The sequence below is a fragment of the Podarcis pityusensis genome (genome assembly GCF_964106645.2).
Source record: "Podarcis pityusensis genome assembly, chromosome: 16".
NCBI classification, from domain to species: Eukaryota; Metazoa; Chordata; class Lepidosauria; order Squamata; family Lacertidae; genus Podarcis; species Podarcis pityusensis.
The window spans coordinates 6,041,869-6,054,200 of record NC_138041.1 but is presented as its reverse complement, the minus strand read 5'-3'; the positions used below and the strand labels follow the sequence as shown (position 1 = coordinate 6,054,200).

Genomic DNA, 12,332 nt, shown 5'->3' with positions numbered 1-12,332 from the left:
ATCTGTCACAGGCTCAGCCTCCTCCTCCTCCTCAGCTGCCTTACTCTAACTTAAAACTGTGGCTTGCTCAGCCTCCAGCCTGTCTGTCCCCCTTCTTTCTCTGATCTGTCCTGTATCCTACCCTCATTGTCCTGCCTCAGAGGCTTCCAGCTCTGATGTTCTCCTGGTGGGGGGTCCTTCCCCTTTGGCTGTAGCCTCCCACCATTCTTCCTTATCTAGCCAGGCCCTGATACACATGTAACATCCGAGGATCATTAGCTGGTATCTCTCCTTGATAAACACACAAGACATAACCGGCTGTACATTTGAATAAATAAGGTATACTATCCATTGGATCAAATTGCAGATTCCAACGAAAGTCTCATAAAGCTCATCGAAAAAAGCAGAAGACCCAGTGGATCAGTTCATTCTCTAGTCAGTTCATGCATTAAGGCCCATACATGTATAAGTGTCTATTCCACCTGTCTGTTCATAGAGTCCAATAATCCGCATGAAGGGTTGTTACAGTTCCACAGAATCCTTTCACAGAGTCTGGGACAAGGATTTCCAGAATATTAGCCTTGTTTCGCCATCCTAGGCTTCATCAGTAGAACAGGCTGTAGGTAATGCAAATAAATACAATATCGTAATCTCACACATTTTTACAGCAAGATTAATATAAAAAAACCATGAACAACTGTATATACCATATGTCATATTACAGGATAGTGATTCTTATTTCTCCTTGAGCAAATGGATGTAATGAGGATGGGAAGAAGCAATTCCCTTTGTCTGAAGTCCAGGACAGTTCCCCATCAGAGGCACCTGACTGGTGTGTAGAAGGAAGGAGTTTTAAAAACAGAACACTAAAAACCTGATTAAATTGGTGTGTAGTAGGGATTTCCTGCTAGGTGGTATTTGCATGAGGCTCTCTCCTGCAAACCTCATTGATTGGACGGCTATGAAAGGAAAGAGATTATACTCTGAAGCCCAGCATTCTGAGTGCTACTTGTGGATCCAGGCTAATGTATTTTGATGACATTGAAGATAGCAACTGATCTGACCACCCCCTCCTCCTCCAAGATCTCCTCTTTTAGCCCATGGATTTCTTCATCCATGTATATGAATTCTGCCTCCCACTAGGAAGTGAACTATACTCAAAGTTCATCAACACTGGGGTGCTAAATGAATCCATACCTCAGTGGGATATCCTAGCTTTCTTTGCAGCAATTATGAGACCCTTGGCAAAAGAAGAGCTTTTGATAGACCTCCTTGGGACCTTGACTCACTCTGTCCATCACAGCTGTGAGTCTGGGATTGTCCTTCGATTCACTAATATCTCAATTATTTGCATAAATGCTGTCATACAGCTAACCTTGTAGTCTAGTATGAGAAACCAGATATGGCATTCTCTGAGTCAGTGAACAACTACCAGGTGGTGGACCTTCTTGTGCAGCTCTGCGACTGCTCCCCCTAGTAGTGAGCCATTACTTCAAAAATGCTCATATCTCCATTAGAACACGGCATTGGCTTCCACTACAACATCATCTGGTGTATGATCCTTGACTGTGCACACCCCCTTCATTAGAGCTGTTTCTTTGTAGTTAACCTTGTAATCCTCACCCCCTAGCCAAAATGGCACTCATAGGGATGGATAGACAACATGAGTTGCTTGGTCAGCCCAGGACCTTAGGCACAGATGAGGAATGTGTGGCCCCTCCAGATGTTTCTGGACTACAATTCCCACCATCCTTTATTCCTGGCCATTCTGGCAAGGTCTGATGGGAGTTGAAATCCTACAATACCCTGGTGGCCCAATTCCCAATCCCAAGCCTATGAATTTCTTTCGGAACTGAAACATTGATTCCTCAGCCTGCTCGGAACATCTGGCATTGGATTTCTCTGCTCATGTGCTTGTTTTCTCTTAATAAATATATTCATCACTGCTAAAAAAAAGTATTATTACTGCTGCAACTAGGTTGTATCTAATGATGTATGGAGACAGATATATTTGCCACATGAATAGTTAGTCACAGTCGCTGTTTACGTTCTTCTACAGTTCAGCTTCTGTTATTTCGTTCTTCATCTGTCTGCTATGGCCAAAACTAAAGCAGTTAATTATGCAAATGACTTCAATACATTTAAATAGAAACACAATGTTTCAATAAAAAATGAAATTACGTAATGTTTGTGGACTAAATAAAAGCTTGCAAATACACTCATATTCATTTGGATTGTTTCTCATGGCACCAATAAAAAGGATAACGGCACACTTCTACACACTCACAAACAACACCCCTCAGAAATCTTCCTTTTGGGGGTTTCCAGGAAACATCTGTTTGGACACTGTGGGACACCAGCTGCTGAACTAGATAGACCCACCCCCCTACCTAAGTCTGATCTATTTTGTCCTTCAACATTCTGTGACAGAGTGTCAGCAACTGAGCAGGGGAGGAATGGTGGAGACCGCCTCCCCAGCCTGACCCTTCCAGAGAAGAAGACAACTACAACATCATCTGGTGTTGACTGTGCACACACCCTTCATTAGAGCTGTTTCTTTGTAGTTAACCTTGTAATCCTCACCCCCTAGCCAAAATAGCATCCATAGGGATGAATAGACAACACATGAGTTGCTCAGTCAGTCCAGGACCTTAGGCACAGATGAGGAATGTGTGGCCCCTCCAGATGTTTCTGGACTATAGTTCCCACCATCCTTTATCACTGGCCATTCTGGCAATGTCTGATGGGAGTTGGAATCCTATAATATCCTGGTGGCCTAATCGCCAGTCTCAAATCCCCAGTTCTCTTAGAACTGAAAGCTTATTGATTCCTCAGCCTGCTCAGAACATCTGGCATTGGATTCCTGTGCCATGGACTCTCTCCCTCTTAATAAATAAAATCATTGTAAATATTTATTAATACTGCTGCTGCTACTGCTACTGCTACTACTACTACTTGTAATGATCTCAGGCAGGCAAGCAAGCTCCAGTAAGAATTAATGAGTCTCTGGCAGGTTCATGGCACCTTTATTTACAACTAACATCCAGAGCATGGCTCCGAGCCTGCTGCTCTTAGCTATGAGTTGGCCACTCTGAGTCTCCGCCCCTTTCTCAGAATGAAGGGTGCCAAAGTCCAGGCCTTCCTCTCTTGTACTTCTGTTGCATTTTAACCCTTCATCTCTTCTGCTTTGGGGAGAAGGTGGGTGAACTCCCCCCCCCCCCGCTATCAAACGAAGATCCCTCTAAACATTGCCTACCTCCCGAATGCATAGCAAGCTCCTCAATGTCATCTATCTCCTCCCCTCCCTCTGACTGCGAGCTTTCCGAGTCTGCTGCTCTATCTGAGTCTGGGAACTCTTGGTGAAGGGGGGCTGAATTAACCCATTCCTGCTGTGCCTGTGACTGCAATCCCTCATCTCGAGAGTCAGACTGTGGCTCCCTCTGTACTAGCATTCCTTCATCTCCAGAGTCAGACTCTTCCCAGGCATTCAATTCAGCCATGTCCCTCACACTACTATTACCATAGGTTAGATCTAAGGACCCCCATTTTTGTCTGATCTAGCATTTTTCTTCCAGGGCTCTGTGACAGAGGGCTCTTGCTTCAATTCACCTGAAGTTCCCCACAAAGTGAGGCACCACTAAAGAGTGGTTTGCAAGACAGAGCCTCCTGCAGATTGTGCCTATCAGGAAATCCCTACTATACATCAATTAAATCAGGTTTTAGTGTTCCAACACCAGATCTCAGACATTGGGTCTTGCTACTCCTGGTTTTTCCTACATCCATTTATTCAAGGAGAGATAACAGCTAGTGAACCTGGGATGTTATACGTGTCATACATGGGCCCTTCCAATGAACTATGGCCGATTTCCCAATATAGTATGTGAGATGGAGATGTCCTCCTCAAGAGCTCAGCTTCTGATCCTTTCTAGTCCAGCAGCCCTTCAACAGGATATGTTTGCAAAGCAGATGACTTATGCGGTGATCTATGACACATTCCCCATCTCAAGGCAAAGGAACACAAGACTCTGTACTATGCTTTAGAATTTTTATTAACTGCTGTATACATAGATTATTTTCTCCACAGTGGAGTTATTCAAAGAGATGAAAAGAGAATGACACCCAGGACCACCATGATGATAAAGAGAAGGCAACTGGCATGCATCCTTGAAGTAAAAAAAAAGCAAAGTAAAAAGGAGATGAGAAGAATGAAGGGTTGATGAAGGAGGCGGGAATAAATTTAAGGCACAGAAACGGATTAATCCAAGGACTCCGCCAGCATGGAGAAGACAGCAGCTCTCAACACTTCACTGAAATTCTTCAGCAACAGCCTTGCTTAGGATAGCAGCAACAGGAACCACAGCCGCAACAGCCACAGCCACAGGAACCACAGCCGCAAGAGTTGCAGCAGCAGGGGGAACAGCAGCAGCAAGGAGTGCAGCAGCAGCAAGGAGTGCAGCAGCAGCAGGGGCAGCAGCAGCACTTGCAGCAGCAGGGAGAGCAGCAACAATTGGAGCAGCAGGACATCTTAGCGGTGGAGAAGGAAGGCAGAGCTGAAAGAAAGCAAGGGATTTCCCATTAAGTAAACACAATGTCCTCAGGCATATTAAAACACTGTAGACATATGCTCTGCATTCAGGTGACCAGAAAATACATGATTTTCACATCATGTTTCCCTCTGAGTGATCCTAAAACTACATTTTGGTTAGCAAAATGGGATGCAGTATTGTCTTGGCTATGCATCACTACGCTTCTGCTTATCTGGAGCATTGATCCTTGACTCTTGCTTAGGTCAGGTGTGCTGTGCCATTTCAGGAATTGCACAACAGACTGTTCAGGAACCACCTCCTTCTCCATCAGGAGCCACAGGCCATGCTGGTTTCCTCAAAACATACATGTCTGACAGGTGAATTACATTTAACCATTATAGCTGTAGATCAATTTGAAATGTGTGCTTGGTCAGAAAAAACCCAAACCTATTTTGGATCCTGTGCAAGACAATAGTATGCAAACATTCTAGTCCTAAAATTCTGACAAACTTGAGGCCTGAAGGCAAGATCCTAGCTTCATTATGAATGTATAAAGACATGTTCTATAAGAAATGGTGTACCCAGAAGACCTGTTTGAGATCTTCCATTCTGCATGTCCAAGAGAGAAGTAAATTTTGAATTTGAATTAGCATCTAAGAAATCACGCTTTTGTCCATGCACACCTCCCCATGTGGCAGGAGGCCAAGATTTGTCACCAAGAGTAAGATATATAGTGAGCAAGTTGCATTGAAAAACCAGAGCTGCTAGACTACATCCTCAAGACCATACCTCTCCTGGAACCAAAAGAATGAAGAGATAGTGGGACAGAACATACCTTTTTTCAGTTGTCAGAATTGGTGTGGATGTTGGATCCAGTGAATGAGTGAAGAACTCCTGAATGGGGGGCCTTTATATACACCTCTGTGAACCCTTCCGCAAGCAATTATGAACCACGCAATGATGACAAGGTCTTCATTAAACCTTAATATGGGGCTCTACCACACACTCATCTGGTGCGTGATCCTTGACTGTGTCCACATCCTTCCTTTCTAAAGTCAGGTGATGAAGGCTATTCTGCAGTAGTAACACTCTAATTCTCCCTTCTGTCCAAAGGGGGCACTTATGGGATTGCTTGAAATCAAATATGTTAGGATGAACAGGCATCATATGGGCTTCTCTCAAAGATCTGGTGCCTAAGGGATTTAGTTTTCAGACTGTTTACCTGTGGACACAACATTAGGCCATTCTTTCTTAGTACAACCTCATAGAATGTATAAAGTGATGTTAATTAAACAACGATTTAAAATTATAGTTGTTTTAAGGTCACTGGGTAGCAGCCACTGCAAGTCTTAATCCGAGCAAGCCCATTAAACTCCATAGAAATGGCTAACTTAGGTTTGTTAATTTCACTGGGCCTTCTCTAAGTAGAACTCATCTGGATACAAGCCAATTGCTTTTACACAGCTCAGATGTCTGGTACAAATTAGGCTGTAATGTTCTTTCTGGGTGATTGAAAGCTGGAAAACAGTCATTAGATATAGCCCAAATGTTTTGCGTTCGTCTAGCAATTAATTTTTTACTGTAATGAACATTTGTTAAAGCTACATATTAAATAATAACATGTGCAACTGCTACCATTCACCCTTTAATCCAGGCTGAGAATTACAGTGTTTCATGAATGCACTTTTAATTTCCTCTGTGTTTATATATATAGATAAATAATAGGGGTTGTGAATACAGTCACAGATCACACACCAGCTAATAATGTGTGGTGGAGGCCAACGTCAAGGTTTAATGTAGAGCTTCTCATTCATGATTAGTGCCTCATGGATTGTGGAAGAATTCACAGAGCCATATAAAAGGACCACAATCCTGGAGTTCTTCATTCACTCTCTGGATCCAACATCCACACACCAATTCCTATAGTCAACAAAGGTAAGCTTGTCTCCAAATATTTATTCATTCTTCTTGTTTCCTTCATTGCAGGGAAACGAATATTCTGAGCAGGTACTCCAGCTCTGGTCTTGTGAAATGCATCTGAATCAAACGCACAGAGTAGTCAACTGTCTCAAAATGGGATTATGTTAGTGTTTCAGATTTCAGCATCTCAACTGCCATATTTTAATACATAGATGAAAAGTGGGTTGAATAACAGACTCCTTGTAGGTTCTTTGGGTTTTACCTGATGGGATCATGTAATTATCTCTTCACCATATCTGCGTGATGGACGCTACATTTTCATAAGTTGTGCTTTTGCAGATTGACCATTTTCCCTGCCTCTGGGCTGTTGAATGGACTCCTTATGGCAGTACAGTGGTACCTTGGTTTGCAACCGTTTTGCATTACAACCATGTCAAACCCGGAAGTGTGTGTCCCTTTTTTGGATTACAACCCCTTTTTTTTATTACAACCACATTTTGGAGGGGGGAGGCCCCATTGGCGAAAGCGTGCCTTGGGTTACAACCTGTTTTAGTTTACAACCGCACGTCCGGAACGAATTAAGGTTGTAAACCAAGGTACCACTGTAGTGACTTCCCCAATGATGTAAACTTCTTCTCATATCAACTGAGGTGGAATATTTCACCCATGATATATTTCAAGTATACAGCAGGCAGATGTTTCCCCAATGCTTTATAGAACAAGCGAATCTTTGCTATATACATAGGGAAATTATTTCAGCTGTGTCATAAGTAGGAGGAAAACGATGTGAAATAGGCAGCTCCTAATGCAAAACACCAGTAAAATGTGTCTTCAACACATCTGATGATGTAGCACTTACTTAACTGGTGATCCCTTGATTTCCTGCAGCTCAAGCTTCCTTCTCTTCCTCAAGATGTCCTGCTGTTGCCAGTGTGGCTGCTCCCCTTGCTGCTGCAAGCAGTGCTGCTGTACCCCCTGCTGCGGCTGTGGCTGTTGCAAGCAGTGTTGCTGCTCCCCCTGTTGTTGCAAGCAGTGTTGCTGCTCCCCCTGCTGCTGCTGTTCCCCCTGCTGTGGTTCCGGGTGCTGTGGGTCTTCCTGCTGTGGTTGCAAATGCTGCTATCCCAAGCAATGCAAATGCTGAAGAACCCCAAGGGGAGCTCTGAATGCAAACTGGGAGTCTACAGCATACAGCCCAAGGAATAATTCCACCACCAGGAGCTCTGGCTTCAAGGCTGCTGGTTGACTCCTTGCACTCATCGTCCAGCTCTTCTCCTAGGAGCCTTCTCTAGCAAGGCATTTGAAATGGTGCCTTCATGACACTCTCAATGTGTTTGACTCTTTCTCTTTTCTCTCGCTTCTACATTTCTAAACCTTCTGCTGTTGTAGAATCTACCTGCTTGCATGGCAACAAATAAAATGATAAAGCATCACTTATGGTTTGGTGTATCTTTCCCTTAAATTGGGGGGAGAGGAGGGTGTTGGATCCCTGTTGAAACTCACACACTCCCAAGACTATAATTCCCAACAAATTCCTCCGTTGCTTCACTGATCATTTCATTGCCCAGAAGGTGAAGGAAGCAGCTAGGAGATCATCTACATTGGACCTGATCCTCACTAATAGGCAGGAATTGATCTTTGAATTGGAAGTACTGGGGACATTGGAAGGAAGTGATCATGTCCTCTTCCCTTTCCTCGGCATACCATGGCGTGCTCCTGTAATCTCAGTCCTTGCTGCAAGGAGGTTTTCCTATCTCCTTGCAGCGCAGTCTGTAGGGGCATCCCAGCCAGTTCATCCAGAATCTGCTCATTCAGACCCGCTTTGTATAATGCAAGCAGGGATTTTCTCTCCCATCCCAGTTGCTGGATGTACATCTGAAAATCGGCCCACTACTCTGCCACAGTCTGGTTTCCCTGTCTGAGGCTCATGAGCTTCTGGGCAAGCGCCTCTTCCTGTAAAGGATCTAGATAAATACTGCCCATCATTTTTATGAAGGCATCCAAATTGCCAAGCTCTCCATCTTTGCTTAACATGAGGGAGTCACAAAGTGCTGAGCCCCTGCCTCTACTGAGAGCCAGTGTGGTGTAGTAGTGGTTAAGAGCAGTAGCCTCGTAATCTGGTGAACCGGGTTCGCGTCTCCGCTCATGCAGCTACTGGGTGACCTTCGGCTAGTCACACTTCTTTGAGGTCTCTCAGCCCCACTCACCTCACAGACTGTTTGTTGTGGGGGAGGAAGGGAAAGGAGAATGTTAGCCGCTTTGAGTCTCCTTTGGGTAGTGATAAAGCGGGATATCAAATCCAAACTCCTCTTCTTCTTCTTCAACTAAGCTAATGAGGAATGGTACCCTGTCCTTATCATCGTGGAATTCAGCCCCTCGGAGGCTTAAGAAATACAGGCAGGCTGTTTTGAAGGCCACATCTCTGAAGGCTTTCCTGAAAATTGGCTGGGGGGGGGGGGCGGTTACGAGGCTCTTGGACGTCGGCCTCCCATATACCTCCATCAGCTGCCTGGACTGCCCCCACCCCACTCCTTCCAACCTGGTTAGCGGCAGCTTCAACTCCTGATTTTGCTGCCAAAGTACCTGATAAGGATCTTCAGTCAGGTTCTGTCCTCCAATTGCACCCGCCGACACGGCCATGGGGAGCTGCTGTTGTTCTTCCATTATCAGCTCTTTCCTCTGCCAACTAAAGCAAAGAACTTAGAGAAGGGTCATTCTGTCAGAAGGCCAGGTTCCCAGCGTAGATAATTAAAGGAGGGTTTATTGCAAAAACCAACAGATAGCTCTGGATGATGCTAACAAAGCCTCCGGCATCATTACCCATGATGGCCCTTCTGAAGATTCCTTCCGGTATCTAAATAATATATTGAAACGATGCCCCTTGTGTCTTTTTTTTTTTTTTTTTTTTTTTTGGCTTCCTATCTAGAAGCCCTCCCACTCGCCGACTCCTCGGAGAGATTGGATTAGTGTCAACCCCTTCCTTTCCCGATAAACTGTCTCCTTGTCTATTCGCCCCCATTTGAGCTTCGAGCACTTTGGCAGTGTTCTAGCCTGCTCTCAGCTACTGTCTTATCAGCTCACCCGTCAAGGTCAGGAAGAGCCGATTTCTGCAGCTGCCGGCTCTCCCCTGCCTGCCTAACCTCAAAGCCTCCCTCTTCTTGGCTGCTTTCTGCAGTTGGCTGCAAACCCTCTGTAGTGAAGTTGGGAAATCTTAGTATGTCAAATGCTGGTTCATGCAGGAGTGAAGCATGGTGGGAGAGATAAAATAGTGGCCTTCTGTGGAATGGGTGTTTTGTCTCTTTAAATGTAAAGCTCCCTGTCTCTAGTAATGTGAGTCAATTACCACTTGACTCTAGGCAGGATGAAGTGTTATCTGATTTTCCAGACCCTGGCACAGCTGGGGGCCTGAGTGTGGATTGGGTTGTAAAAAAGGCACAGGAGGCTATCAAGTAATTTACAATTTAGGAGCTGGTATGTGTAAGAGGGGACACTGAGTGGCACTATGGGTTAAACCACAGAGCCTAGGACTTGCCGATCAGAAGGTCAGCGGTTCAAATCCCCGCAACGGGGTGAACTCTCGTTGCTCAGTCCCAGCTCCTGCCAACCTAGCAGTTCGAAAGCATGTCAAAGTGCAAGTAGATAAATAGGTACCATTCCAGCGGGAAGGTAAACGCCGTTTCTGTGTGCTGCTCTGGTTCACCAGAGGTGGCTCAGTCATGCTGGCCACATGACCCGGAAGCTGTACGCCAGCTCCCTCGGCCAGTAAAGTGAGATGAGTGCCGCAACCCCAGAGTCAGTAACAACTAGACCTTATGGTCAGGGGTCCCTTTACCTTTACCTACATGTAAGAGAGGCCTGGGAATGGAGGAAAAGCCTTTTGATCTTAAGGTCTCCGAGTCTAAACAAAGTTCAGCTGTGCTGGTCTCCTGACAATCAGGAGATATAGTCTCATCATACGGCCATTGGGAATTAACCTAAAGAAATGATTGGTCCCTAACCTGTCCTCCACATGGGTTTTCAAGGATAAAGGATTTGGGAATTCTGATGCAAAGGGCAGAACATCTTGTCCTGGTACTTCGCCTGGGGGCGTTTGACCAGTGTAAGGACTCTTGACTACTCACTGTGTTTTGAACTATTGTTGCTGTGTGAGTATGGTTTTAGCTAGTTATATTTTACAATGTTTTTATTTTTTTGTTTGTAACCTTCTAAGAAATGTGCAACTTTTTGAGTGGCTTTTTCAATAAACTTGGAAAAGGACTTTTTGTCTTTTGTACTCTGTGCCTTTGCGCAGGGAAGCTAAACTGGTGCCTTACCGTTTGGACACCTACCTGTTGAATTTCTGTCTGCGTCATGGTAAAGTGACTCCTTGAACCCCATTCAAGGGTGGTCCAGGAAAGGAGGTGGTGGCAGGTTTACTGTTCGGCTTGTGATTTGCAACAACTAGCGATCTCTCCCCCTTCCTGGCCAAGTCCTGCCGGTGTCTTATGGAATGGTGGGGGGGGGGTAGATAGTCCCACTCACTACACCCTCACTTTGAGCTGGCTCATTCCTGACAGCATGCCTGCCATATGGAGAGATGGCAAATCTACAAGGAATGATGAGATCTCCTGTGAAACAACCACAACTTCTTTGTTTCGTCCAATACAGAGTTTAACTTTACTTACGCTGTGCCATTTATAGCTGACCTGCTCCAGAAATCTGCTCCTGGTAACCATGCAATAAAGGACTCAAGTATCTCAAGGAGTGCCTCTGCCCACATGACTGAAACCAGACCCTGCATCCATCACCTGACATCCTTCTCCATGTACCCCCACCCTGAGCTAGCTGTGGAGGGTGGAGACATAAGAATAGGCCTTCCCAGTGATGGCTCTCCCTATGTCAAATGCTCTCCCCAAGGAGGCATCCCTGTCACCATCACTATTTGCTTTTAGGCAAATTTTTTTTCATTCACCTATACTATCGGACCTTAATATTCTGCTCATCTTTTAGTAGGGTGAAGCTGAGTCAGATTTTTTATACATATTCCTCTTGCTTTAAATGTTGTTATACTTATTTTTTTATATAAATCATATTTATTGGTTTATAAAACCAAAGTACAAATAAACACAAACTAATAAGAGCATATATGTATAAGATTCTCCAAATCTAGAGACTTTCCTCCATGGAGTCTTGTTTTGAGCGTCTACAACTGCATCCATACTTCAATTTTTATATCAAACCCTATTGTCCTTCATATTTTTTTACACTACAAGTGAGTCAAAATCCTGCTCTTGTATTCATCTGTTTGCAGTGGTGGTCTACATAACTTATACATCTTTCCCATTCTTTTATAAAGCTTTTATCCTCTTGGTTCCTGAGTTTTCCAGTCAGCTTTGCAATCTCTGTGCATTCCATCAGCTTGGTTTGCTATTCTTCTCGGGTGGGGACTTTGTCTTCTTTCCAACTCTGGGCTTCCGTTATACTTATTTTAAATGTAAATAGTCATACCTCGGAATGAATACGCTTCGGGTTAGGCAAATTCGGGTTGCGCTCTGCGGCGACCCAGAAGTAACGGAGAGCGTTACTTTCGGATTTCACCGTGCACGCATGTGCAGACCGTCATAATGATGTCACGCGCATGCGCAGAAGCGCTGAAACGTGACCCACGCATGCGCAGACGCGTAGACACGGGCTACGTTCACTTCAGGGTGCGAACAGGGCTCTGGAACGGATCCCGTTCACATCCCGAGGTACCACTGTATTTCTGTAATTTGCTTTGAGTACAGTTTTTTTTAAAAAACAACAACCACAAATAAATGTCATTTTAATGAAAGGTGTGAATATACCCAAAAGCGATGTGCTGTGCTTGAAAGACATCCCCATGGCTAGTTAGTCATTAATGTGCCACTCTTTAGTGGTGCTGAACCACAG

General features: G+C 44.7%; 2 long non-coding RNA genes across 2 annotated transcripts; one reads left to right on the top strand and one right to left on the bottom strand.

The window, feature by feature from the left end:
- Positions 1-4,010: 4,010 nt before the first annotated feature.
- Positions 4,011-5,674, bottom strand: LOC308465246. Its single transcript, XR_013980383.1, has 2 exons — positions 5,341-5,674; positions 4,011-4,529 (listed from the first exon to the last, which is right to left on the bottom strand). It is a non-coding gene; the product is annotated as an uncharacterized lncRNA (long non-coding RNA).
- A 673-nt stretch (positions 5,675-6,347) lies between these two features.
- Positions 6,348-7,859, top strand: LOC308464865. Its single transcript, XR_013980168.1, has 2 exons — positions 6,348-6,440; positions 7,314-7,859. It is a non-coding gene; the product is annotated as an uncharacterized lncRNA (long non-coding RNA).
- The last annotated feature ends 4,473 nt before the right edge of the window (positions 7,860-12,332 follow it).